The sequence below is a fragment of the Ceratotherium simum genome, chromosome 9 (assembly GCF_057802395.1).
Source record: "Ceratotherium simum simum isolate JZ-2026a chromosome 9, ASM5780239v1, whole genome shotgun sequence".
NCBI lineage: Eukaryota > Metazoa > Chordata > Mammalia > Perissodactyla > Rhinocerotidae > Ceratotherium > Ceratotherium simum.
Window position 1 is genome coordinate 17,069,547 of NC_141908.1, and position 12,882 is coordinate 17,082,428.

General features: G+C 36.6%; 1 protein-coding gene and 1 non-coding gene across 6 annotated transcripts in view; one reads left to right on the plus strand and one right to left on the minus strand.

Annotated features, from left to right (window-relative positions):
- Positions 1-12,882, minus strand: part of NCKAP5 (NCK associated protein 5) — a 906,791-nt gene that overhangs the window by 425,045 nt on the left and 468,864 nt on the right. The window lies entirely within an intron of this gene.
- LOC147916243 (U6 spliceosomal RNA) lies at positions 5,830-5,936 on the plus strand. Its single transcript, XR_015553310.1, has one exon. It is a non-coding gene; the product is annotated as a U6 spliceosomal RNA (small nuclear RNA).

Here is a 12,882-nt window from a genome sequence, read left to right on the forward strand (position 1 = left end):
AGCAAACTTCATGTCTTTTTCAAGACAAAGTACCATATTTGATGTATTATTTATGTATTTCTTAACCATTTAAGACATGTAAAATTTAGCTGCCATTTTTATTAGATTCTGTTTTTTTTTTTAACGTGTCACTGACAAAGTTTTTGAGTATTGTGCCCCTCGTTCTATTTTCCCCACAAGCCCTGTGCAGTGATTTTTAGGAACACGTATGTCATGTTATAGCAGAGCTGACTGTACATCATAGTGGAGAAAAAGAAATCCAAATCAAGAGTAGAATTCAGAAGCCTTTTCCCTGTTCGGGCACAAGCAAAGAGTTAGGGCTTCAACAAGGAATCAAACATAAAAAGAAAGGTATATTAAATCCAAGACTTAGTTCTACCAAGTGATCTTGTCTATATCTCATAGCCTTCACACAGACCTTAAACTTCCTCACATTTAATTACTATCCTCTGATTAAACCTCCAGGGAAGGAGATGCTACAATTTCCCTGGGTAATCCATTTTACTTTTTTAAATTCCTCTCCTGATAATTTTCTAAGACTTGCTTAAATTATTCCAAGTATCAAAGAGCCATTTCTATCTACATGTTCCTAGGAAAAGGAGAAAAATCTATAGGTTCTGACATTATTTCCTAATTTAATAGAGAACTCTGCTTGGGAAAGGAGCTATGGACACATCCACACGGTTTCATTCATTCACTCTGGCCACAAATGTTTACTGAACAGCAACTACATGCCAGACACTGGACCAGACAGAAAAGCAGCCATGAGCCAAGTAGACATGTTTCCTGACCACAGTAAACTTACACACTAGTGGAGAAGGCAGGTGCTAAAGGAACTATCACACAGATAAATAAATCAGTATAAACTGATGGATAATTAAAGGCTTGCTGAAAGATGACAGCAAAAGGAACTGAGTTTGTTTGTCTGGTTTGTTTGGGTAGGGGAAGGCTTCTCTGAGGAAGTAACGATTAAACTAAGACCTCCGTGATGACCAGGAGTTACCAGGTGAAGAGAAGGTACCAGCACTGTAGGCACAGTGAGCAGCAAACAGAAGTGTTTAGTCACCTACGGGAAGAACTAAGAGAAGCCCAGTGTGCCTGGAGCCTGGCGAGCTGGGGAAGGTGGGGGGGAGTGGCATATGACGCAGGTAGAAAGAGCAAAGGGTAGCCCCAGGGGACGATGAAGGTCATATGAAGGATGTGGGGTTGTGTCCTGAGTAAAACAGTAACTCATTACCAGGTTGTAATCAAGAGAGTGATAGGATCTGACAAAGATTTTTGCAAACATCATCAGACTACTATGTGGAGAAAATACTGAATTAAGAGGCTAAATAACAGAATGGGAAAATATTTAAATAGAGAATTGTGAATGCTACCAGCTTCCAGTTTATGCTGCACCATTTACTAGTCAAGTGGTTTTGGACAAGCCACTTAACTTAAACCTTAACTGTTATAAGCTAGTTTCCTCTGTATATTGGGGAGAGTAAAATCACCTAAGCCAATTTCATAGCATCAGTGTGAAGAATGAGCAAAATAACTTATGGTAAAGCACTATAACAACTTGAAAGTGCCATATAAAAATAAGATATGGCTAACTGGAATTGTACAGCTTATATTGCCTAATATAGTTTACTTACTTTTGATAAATTCTATAAAAATTTTAGTCTTTAATGATTACTACATATTAAATAATATTGTAGTTATATATTTCTTTTAAAAAGCTCAAAAATGTGTTTTTAAGTAGAATAACTTGACTACTGAGGGGAAATATTACATTTTAATGTAAGAACTGGGAGACTAACTTAATCACAGACATCATCTAGAATGCATATAACCGTAGGCTTAGATTTCCCTAAAAGACATTATTTTTTAATCCTACCACCTAGTATAATTTTAAACAGATGGCTTGATCTGTGGTGTGCCAAAAATTCAGGGGATAATATTAAGATCTTAACACTTGATTTCAAATATAGAAAGTCAGTCCTAAGTCTAATTATATTTCATAATTTTAGTTACAACAGTGGGTGATACTATTGGCAAAGTTAGTTACAAAAGATTCAAAGAATTTGGAAAAGAAAGAGGAATTTTCTTTACTTGCTGTGAAAAATCTAGTCCCGCCATGCAGGGACATGTGTTAGGTGAAACATCCACCATAACAAGAGAGGCACCTCCAATATACGCTCCAAGCATTCCATGTAAGTCCTGCTTAGTGAGTGACATGAGGCATCAACTCATCTAGAGGATTCTATGCTGACTTGATGCTTAAGAGATAGATGATAATATATAGAAAGGTATTCACTATATGTTTCCATTTCAAAAGATTTCCTGAAATGTGTTCAAGTTATAACATTTTTTTGAATAATATTTTATCATCAAAAAATCATGTGAAAAATATTAACACCTTCAGATAATAAAAGGATCTAAAAGATAATGAGAAATGAACAGAGGCCATTAGAGACGACAATAGGGAATAAATGATATTCCTGGGTATTGATGAAAAAATACATGAACTCATTCAAGAAATGTGGAATCTGGTAAACAAGCTACATACTACGCACTGGGGATTTTAAGTTAAACAGACTATTAGAAAAGATAAGTACATTTGATTCAATGATACACACATAAAACGTGGCATTAAGACTCAATAATCAATCAGAACTTTAAAATCTGCTTCGATTTGCTTATTAGTTGGTGTCCAGACAGAGACATTGCCATATGTTCACCAATCAACATCCAATGTATATTGAACCATTTTAAGGTCACACACTCAGAAGAACCATTCTAATTCTCTTGCCATCTATTGAGAATCTAAAATTGACAAGTAATTTTTTTCCTTCAGAAGTCCATAAACTAAACACACATCAGCAACAAAATTAAACTGTTATGTTTTCACGAAAACTAGTTTTTAATGGAAAAACTCTACATTAACCAATTTCTATCAAGCCAATGTGTAATGGATCTAAATTAAGCTATCGTTATTGCATCTAATTGCAGCCTCATTTTTGCTTTTTACACAAATTGCAATATATTTTCCCTGAAGGCTCCCTGAATTCAATATTCCCATTAGTTATGAAAGATTCAGTTATCCTAGAAGCAGAGAAACAGATAAGGAGCTTAAGAATTGATTTCTTTAAAGCCTGTACTGTTGGCTGTAATAGAAGAATCAGAATCAGATTTTGAGATGCCAGGATAGAAGCAGCCCAGAGTACATCTGCAGTGCTGATAACATCGCTTGAGAGACAAAGCTTTTATTCTAGCATAAAAAGACACAGAGCTTGGTTAAAAAGAGAAAAAAAAAAAAGTGAGAGGAAGGAGGAAAAGGTGAGTGAGAGAACTAAAGGAGGGGGGAGGATTTCAAGGGTAAAGAAGACAGATGAGCACTTAGGAGGACCTTAAAATTGTCCTCAGTGCTGAAGGAGAGCGCTACTAAAAGAGAAGTGCCACAGGTGAATCGCTCCATAGCTTAAATTTTCTTCGGCAAAAATTACGCATGTTTTCTACTTAGCAAATGGATACAGATGTGAACTTAATGGGAGGAGTATTTTCAGAGTGGATTGGGCAAGAAAGCATGATAAAATGAAGGTTTGGCATGTCAAGATTGATACAGGTTATAAAGTCATGTTGAAACAAATTATGACAAATTATGGTATCCTACAAAGAGAGAAAATTAAGTTGTCTTTTGCTTATAGTCAATGATCTTTATGATTTATCAACTAGGTCTACCAGCAAAGAATAAAATATTAATATTGCATTCATAATATAAAGTAATGAAGTATTAATTTTATCATCATACAGCTGGAAAAAATAGGACAGCAAGTTATACATTGACCCACTTCCCACATTTTTCATCACTTTAAGTGTCTTCATTTTCACCATCATGATTCCTGTGGTAGAGAAAGCATGAGGCTAGTAGTCTGGGTTATTACCCTTCTGGTTCTCCCATTAATTTGCCACGTGACTTTGGGAAATACAATCACCCTCTTTGGACCTCCTTCTAACATGCTAAGGTCTCTTTCAATTTTCATATTTTATGCATCCCTAAAATTAGCCACAATCACAGTGATGGGGTTTAGGACATGTTACCCAAAATACGGCATGTTGGCATATTGAATATCTTAAATTGAAGGAGTTTGAGAAAACAGGAGAAGCAGGAAGGTCACTCTGATATCCTCCACCCCTTCATCCTTCTTCCCTGCAACACATCATAAAATCCTCCCGTGAGAGGTACCCTCCCTGTACCCAGGAGGAAGGAAGACATTCTTATCACCACAGACAGAAAATTCAGAGCCAAGAAATCTACACAAACAAACCTAGTTAAACTAATTCTTATCTTCCTAGTTACTTCTTCACCACTTACTGCCCCTAGCCCAAACCCTTCTGCCTTGTCAATTCTTCACAAATTGATTGTTTCTCTGTCTGGTCACTTCTTCAGGTCTTCCTTCTCTTGTGAAGGCTCCCATATACATGTAAAAATTCAATAAAATGTGTATGCTTTTCTCCTGTAATCTGTCTCATCAGTTTAATTCTTAGGCCAAGTCAGAGACCCAAAGAGAGTAGAGAAGAATTTTTCTCCCCTACAACAGTAAGGGAAATATAATTACTAATGGTATGAAGAGTATAACGCAATGAAACATAACATCTATAAGATGGGGTAGGGGGGCACACATACATGGGAGGTTAGTCATAGTATGGATTTCATTCAATAATGATGAAGGTGACTGGCATCCCTATACAGATAATTCAGTGGATGAAGCTGTAGATTTATGAGGCAAAGGGCATTATTTTCTTGGCTAGTGTAAAACAGGTAAGGCAATGTTAAAATGATATCATTGGGTGTTACACAACTGGGAAGAGAGGTGGTGAAACATAGACCCCAAAGGCATTGGTTTTAATTTGGTTCTTAAACAATTGCAGGTTTCAGTAGATTTTGAGGAGAATGACAAAATCTAAATGATATTTGAGCAAGATAATTCTTCTTCAGGGTGGACTCCAGAAGTGAAAGACTACCGTAACAGGGACAAGCAGTGACTGCTTCTTTTTTATTACTGTCATTCATTAGCAATGGTTCCTTGATTTGGAAAAGGCCTTTCCACAGGGTTCTCTGGCTCACTGACTTTCCGACTTCAACAAGCTTCTCAGAAAACCATTTCCTCCCAAGTCTTTGAATATTTGATGATTATGGGAGCTGACCAAAAAAAGCAAGACATTGAATTTACAATCCCAGTAAGTGGTAAACTTTGTCGACTGCCTAATTCAGGCACACTCTTTCCCTTACCCCAATCATTTCCTTGAGTTTGTTTAGTCAAAAGGCTCAATTCTCAAATTTACTTAGAAAACAACTTCATTTACCCAACCACTGGGTCCTTTTATAAGAAGTCAATGACTCACTCTTCTCTCTTGGTCACAGATCTTACTCTGTTGTCATGTTAATTGATCACAATTAATAGCAGCTATTAATTATTCTATCCCTTTGGAGGTTCTCAGGAGTCTTTATTAAATTCCTTCCTACTTAATTGAAGTCTTAGGTACTATTTTTCTCTGTTCTGTGGATACAGTACATTTCATACAAGGAAGGGGGAGGGAGGATTTCAGTTCTTTTAGGGATTTTTACTTCCAGTTCTCTGCCCTGAACCAATCTATATACTTTAGAATGGCCCTAGATTTATTTATTCCTCCTTTCACCCCTACTCTGTTCCTTTTCTGTCTTTACCCCACAATGACCAGTAGAGAATGAACGGATTTCTCCAGCAGAATTTGTTTCCATTTAAAACTTTGAGTCACTATATTTCTCTCCTTGCTCCTTATTAGAGAGGACTTCACGATCTTTTAGTGCTTGCTTCGGCAGCACATATACTAAAATTGGAACGATACAGAGAAGATTAGCATGGCCCCTGCGCAAGGATGACCCGCAAATTCATGAAGCATTCCATATTTTTGCAACCTAAGTGCCCATCAAGGGACGAATGGATAAAGAAGATGTGGTATAGATACACAATGGAATACTACTCAGCCATAAGAAACGATGAAATCCAGCCATTTGTGACAACATGGATGGACATTGAGGGTATTATGGAAAATGAAATAAGTCAGAGAGAGAAGGTCAAATACCATATGATCTCACTCATTAAGTAGTAGATAACAACAACAACAAACAAACACATAAAGACAGAGACTGGATTGGTGGTTACCAGAGGGAAAGGGGGAAGGGGGGAGGGAGGAGGGCGAAAGGGATAATTCGGCACATGTGTGTGGTGATGGGTTGTAATTAGTATTTGGGTGGTGAATATGATGTAATCTATGCAGAAATAGAAGTACAATGATGTACACCTGAAATTTATACAATGTTATAAACCAATGTTACTGCAATAAACAAAAAATTTAAAAAAAAAAAAGATCTTTTATTCTCTCTTCTACACTCCAATCTTGAACTTCTGCTATATTTACTATAAAAGTTACCACTTGCTCTGCCTCCTCCATCCTGATATCTCGCTTACTTCACTGCCCACCTAATTTATGGTTTATCCCATACATCGGTGATTCTAACATGCAACTTAGCTTTTTTAAAAACTATATGATGGCATATCTTTTGCTAAGCATTTCATATATAATTATTATCCCCTATGTCTTCAAAGAGCATGTTTTCTTTACACAGGGATGGGGCCTTGCACTTGGCAATGAAACCCCATAGAATATTAGCATATCACTGAGCCTTCCAGAAGTGTTCAATACATCCTTGTTGAGTTAAATCCTGAATCCTCTTGACCTCTCACTACTTCCTTTTCCTCAGTTGGCAGCCAGCTCTAGGTTTGCTAAGTTTGTACCAGTGACAGATTTCAGTCGCCCTCATGATCTTGACTCTGAGGATAATGTGATGAGACTTGCTTTCGTTTAAAAATCCCCTAGATACGTTTCACCCTGTTTGTCATTTTCTTTCCCTTACCACTGGCTTTGCTTGGTCTCATTTTTTGCCCTCTTCCAACAGCCCATAGATTGTAATCCCAAACTTCATATTCAAATCTCTTATTTGATTAGTCACTTTCACTCCTTAACTACTAACACAACAGTTTCTTTTCTTAGAGGATTTGCAGTGGCTTCCTTAAAAAGCATTTATAATTCCATGTTTTTTTTAGGATAGCACATTTTACTGTTCTTTTTTTCACCTTACTAGATTTTATAGAATGTAGGAGGAATAAATCTACTCAGACGAAAAAGCCTTTTTTTCTCTGTGATTGGAGTCCTTATATTCCTGTCTGTCTTCAGCGAATGGGTGTAATTATGTGTATGGGAAATTAGAGTACTTGCTATGATAATTATTCACTCCTCTAAAATAGGAGAATAATTATAATGTCAACAATAGACTGTTCAAAGTACTACTAGAGCTTTTGTTTTAAATCTGCCAGAGAAATGGCTTCCGGGACCTCAGTAATTAATATTAATTTCTCACAAATACTTTTTATTCATTTGGAAAACACACTAGAACGTCTTCACACTTCCCATTTCATTGTGGAAAAGTCTCTTCAGATTTTTTTTTTTTTAAGCAAGGCCCTGAGAACATCTAGATTTGCTTTTACATAGCCAGCTTCCGTTATTTTATAAAACTAGACTCTATTAGAAACCTGAAATTTTAAAACAACATGATTTTTAGCAGTTTGCCTTATCCTTGTTAGCAAATGCAAACTTTCACAATCTAGAATTCCATTAAAAGGTCAGCTATAATATTTAAAAGATCAGTGTGGAACTAACCACAAGTTTTGGTTCAGTGCTTTAGTATTTCATTTTATACAATTACCAAAGTTAGAAGAAATTGAAAATATTACATATTGAATAATTAGAGTTTGTGTTATTAAGTGGAGGTAAGGTTAAACAGAAATATCATTTTTATGGGGAAACCATTAAAGACCTACAAATGAGCCGAGAGAGTAATCTATAGAAAAGGAAAGTGTATATTCTTAAAAGACAATCTGAGTACTTCCTTAAAAGGGCACTTAACCCTTGGTTAATCACATAAATGGAGGAGAAGATTACAATAGATAATCTCAGTTTCTGAGAGGTGGGAGACAGTGGTGAGAGGAAGCAAATGGAAAACACGGCCCCAGATGGTACAAATAATAGTCATGAAAAATAGGCCAATGTAGACTATAGTGACCACAAATCGAATGTCTGTGTGACCCAAGGCCGGGTATACAAAAGCTCACAGTTGAAACTCCTATGTCATGACTATACGTCTTTTGGGTGCAACGTAAGTGAGCATCAGAATTGTGTTCTCAGGTGCCCTTTTAATGTCCTGGCTTCTCCTCAGTTTCTACTCCTGGCTGAATGTTTAGCCCTTTCTCATTCAGAAGTGGTCCCTCCTGGACGGCTTAGTCAGACTTGAATGAACACAACCCATCTGTTCAGCTATGTTTCCACATGGACACATTAATATCTTTCACTTGTATAAGTCTTTAGACTTGGAAAGGCACTTTAGATCACCACATCCAACTGAGGTCCTAAAAGGCACTAACCATCCAGGGTGATCCAGCCAGGCCTACGTCTGTCATTGTGTAGAGAAGATCAAACCTCCTCTTCAAAGTCTCTCTTCCCAGGTAATTGAGAGAAGAACAAATTTTCAAGAGCTTGGTGAAATTCTGCTTCTGGACCAGTAGCATTTATATGTAAAAGTTTTATCTACATTTATAAGCTACTTTCCTTCGCAATATAAACCTTTATATATAAGCTCAAAATTCAATCCCTACATGAAGATGGAAAAGTGGCAAGATCACAAAACATTTTAATCATTATTATATTAGTATCCTTAAAAGCCTTCCTAGAAAATTTTGCCTCCTTCTTCAGAAATCAACAATGTTAAAAGCTAAGTTTTTTACCTGGCCTTAAATATTATGAAAGGTGGTTCCTTCACTTTTACAGGTACAGAATAGTGGCACATTGTGCCACAAATAGATGTTTTTATATAGGCTAGGACTCTCAAAATTTTTGACCAAAGAATCAGATTCAACATGTACAAAGAAAATGGTTTCAATTAGTGAGATTAAACTACCATTAATTACCATGGTCAAGAAGAACACATGTGCCATTGTACAGGCATGCCATTCATCACATCCGCATGCCTAGAACAGCAGCTCTCACCTCTTAGACCAGGAGGGATTACACCCAGTCCACAAATTACAAAGGGTTCAGTACACTGAACATTACTTATAAGCAGTTGCTGAACCAATAAAAGCACAACTACTATAGCAGAGGGAGTCTGTGGCTTTATTTTAGTTTAGTTTTTATGTAAAAGAGATCTATCTACACAACAAGATTGTGGCCACTGGCATTAAATCTGAACTGTGGCTGGTGGCAGCAGCCCCACTGACACGTAGGACAAGGAGACATGTATATACATTTAAAGAGCACTTGTCTAGTCACAGAGAAGCTACAAAAGCAATTCCAGGACAAATTAAGTGAATGAAAATAGAAGAGAAAAAAGAAAGGGATATTCCTATACCACAAATAACAATGATACTGATGATGAACCCTGAGTGTTGTAAGCACTTTTCATGTAGTATCCACTGAATGCTCACAACACCAAACAATATGCACTATTTCCAAAGCAATTGATTAAGATTAGGAAACTAACGCCATAGGAAATAAATAACAGAGCCAGTGTTTGAGCTCAGGTAATCTGATTCCAGGGTCACAGAGCTTGACTGCCTCCCCTTACAAGGATGAAGGAGTTTCTTTCCTGGTCTAGTAAACTTTTGGCTCAAATAATGAACCAACTGTCATTAAGCTTTTCTCTTTCCATGACCTGTTAGAGATTGTGGGGAATAAAAGAGATTGAAGAGATAGTCTTAAAAAAAAAGAGAGATGGTCTTTGCCATTAAGAAAATTATCATGATCATGTGTCAAACAATTAGCTGGCAAAGCATGACTATCTAGAGCAGGGGCTGCCAAATTTTTTCTATATGAGACCAGATGGTAAACATTTTAGGCTTTATGGGCCATACAGTCTCTGTTGCAACTACTCAGTTCTGCCTTTGTAGCATGAAAGTCAGCATAGAAAATACACTGAGTGTGGATGTGTTCCACAAAAACTACTTCAAAAACAGGTGGGGGGGGGCAGCTCAGCCATAGTTTGCAGACCCTTAATCAAAATTACTAGTTGACATTTCATGAAAAGAAATCAATTCTAATTGTTTATTTCCAAGAGGTGGTATTTCTTTCATCCAAAATTCATAAACTCCCCAGAATCCATGGGGGTGAGGAACTGTCTTATTATTATTGAGAAACAAACACAACTTGATATACCTTCCCCCAAATTTAATGAAATTGTAGCCACTGTTGACAATTGAAAAATTAAGTTTGTATTTTCTAGAAAGAATGAACCCTTCAGCGATTCTGGAAATCACATAATATCTGTGCTTGCTGTTGTGCTAGGAACAAATCTTTTATCTATCTATCATTGTGTGATTACATCTCCATACAAAGGCATCAGTTTTGTGTTTTACATAGAATTACATTTTACCGTGTGGTGCTGAGCCATTAGCCAATGTCTCTGCTTATTCTCAGTTAGGAATAGATACTCCCTCTTCCCCCCAAGAGAGAATAGAGTCTGTAGTCATTTCCTGCCAGTGTTGTTTAGTGTTAGAGATTAGTTAAGTTACTTTAATTCAACAACAATTTACAAAGGGCCTACTTCATGTCAAACTAATCTCAACATCAGATAATTCTGAATATTAGTCATAACGTATAGATAAATGATTATTTAGTCACACAGACAAACATTGTGTTTTTCTTTAGTACTCCAAGTCTATGAGATTCAATGTTGACAGGAGCTGACATCTTTAAATGCTTTTCTATCATATATTCTCAAATGCTGAAACAAAATTTTAAGTCTAATCACTCATTAATTCAAACAACTCAGAGTGTACAGTAAGACCCTTTAGTGTGTAGATTACAAGTTGTAGCAGAAAAATTCTTTCTCCATCTCTCTACCAAAAGTTTTACATTTACTCTGTGCCAAATAAGTTAACTTTCCTTTTAGCCAATAATTAAATCTCCTACTTCACAATATCTGAGTTGGCTTAGAGGAGAAAGAATAAGTTTGCAATCTAGAATCTGTGTAGCCCTTGGGTCATGCCTCTTTTTACCAATAATTTAACTCCCCAGATTGTGCATTTAGTTCATATTTTAAAGACTTCAAAACTTCAAATGTCCTTTTCTCTGTTGCTCATTGATTGCTGTTAAACTAAATGTTTTTCACTCTGTAATCAATACTTTCTTACGAAAATAAACCCAGGCATTGACAAACAACTCTGCAGCGTACTGCAGCTTTCCTGAGATTGGACAGCATGAAAAACTACTACTCTCAAGAATTAAAAAAGATCACATTGACTCTAGTGCTTATTACAATTTTTACAAGTTTCTTACAGCTGAATCATTCCACTGTAACAAGACTTTATTAAATTAGACAGCTATTGAATCGTAAGCTTTCTGAGAATAACAATTAATGTGCCTTTGTCTTTTATTACTGTTTCAAACCATTGCAATCATACCATTCATGTTCATTTTTACATCCTCTCTGGTGACAAAGACATTAAAGATCAGTAGCTAGAGAAAATAGGGGTACAAAAATGTAAACAATGATGACTTTGTGTCTCAGGAGACTACTGTTCCAGGACAATTTTAAATGGCACTACTAACTTTTTTTAAAGTGCAAGGCCCAAATGCAAGGCATCTTTTTATGTGGGACTTTTATTTTATACTCTGTAAGCTGTCAGATCCTGGCTTTTATAAAAACTTGACTTCCAACTATCTGTTTATCACATGATTCACTTTCTTAATACAAGTCCCATGGGAATCCATGGTGGATGTGAGGCATGAGTAGCCAGCAACACATGTAAGATTGCCACCGACACATACCATTCTCGCTCTCTCCAATACTAATCCACTCAAAAACTGAATTCCTAAAGTATATAATCCTACTTTCCAACAATAAGCACGAAGTGGTCTGGGTAACAGCTAAAGCAAGTTGGGAGGAACAACACCAAACACTTCCAAAGATAATAAACAGAAAAACAAGCCCTTCAAATGCACACACCTTAAATAGTTACGGCATTTTCTCGCCTTCCTGTTTATTAGTGAAAAAAAAACAAGGAACAATGATTTTAAATCATTTGAACCTTGCATGTGTTTTTCCATGACAAACAGCAACAGAGGTATTTACAATCTTTATTAGCAGAAGCTGATATTTCCTGCCAACAAAAACGGTTTTGCGTTACAGTGAAGCAATTTAACAAACCAACTGCAAGGTTTTTCAAAACATGCTTTCTATTTCTCATTGCAGAATGGCACCTCTATGCCTTAACTCAAAATTGCCACCAAGTGGATGGACAAACACTGGTCTGGTTGTAGGTGTACAGCAAATGCTGCTTCTCACTTGAGGAGAGATGAACATGTCCCATCCACTAGCACTTACTACAGAACTACTACACAAGGTGTTCTTCTAGATGCTGCAGATGAAATGCAACGCGATTCTGAGTAAGAAGGCCAAAGCCCTATCATGGGCCCCTCACTACAGGTGCCAGTGTCCTCCAGACCTCAATGTATACATTTATCTATCTCTTTATAATCTATAACATAAAAAAAATAACCTAGTAATGCTACTGTGACTGAGAACAAGGGCAACAGCCAGCGTGGGGAAAGCTTTCTTATTGCCAGTAACAGTTTAATTATATGAACAAGAAGCTCTTGAACACATCAAATCAGAGTCACTTCTAAAACCACTGACAGTATTCAAGAGACCAATAAATGGAGGTTATGTGGACCTCCTTTTACAATCCTTTATGGAGATACTGTTCTAGACATGATGGTGGTGATATACAACTCACTGCAGGACTA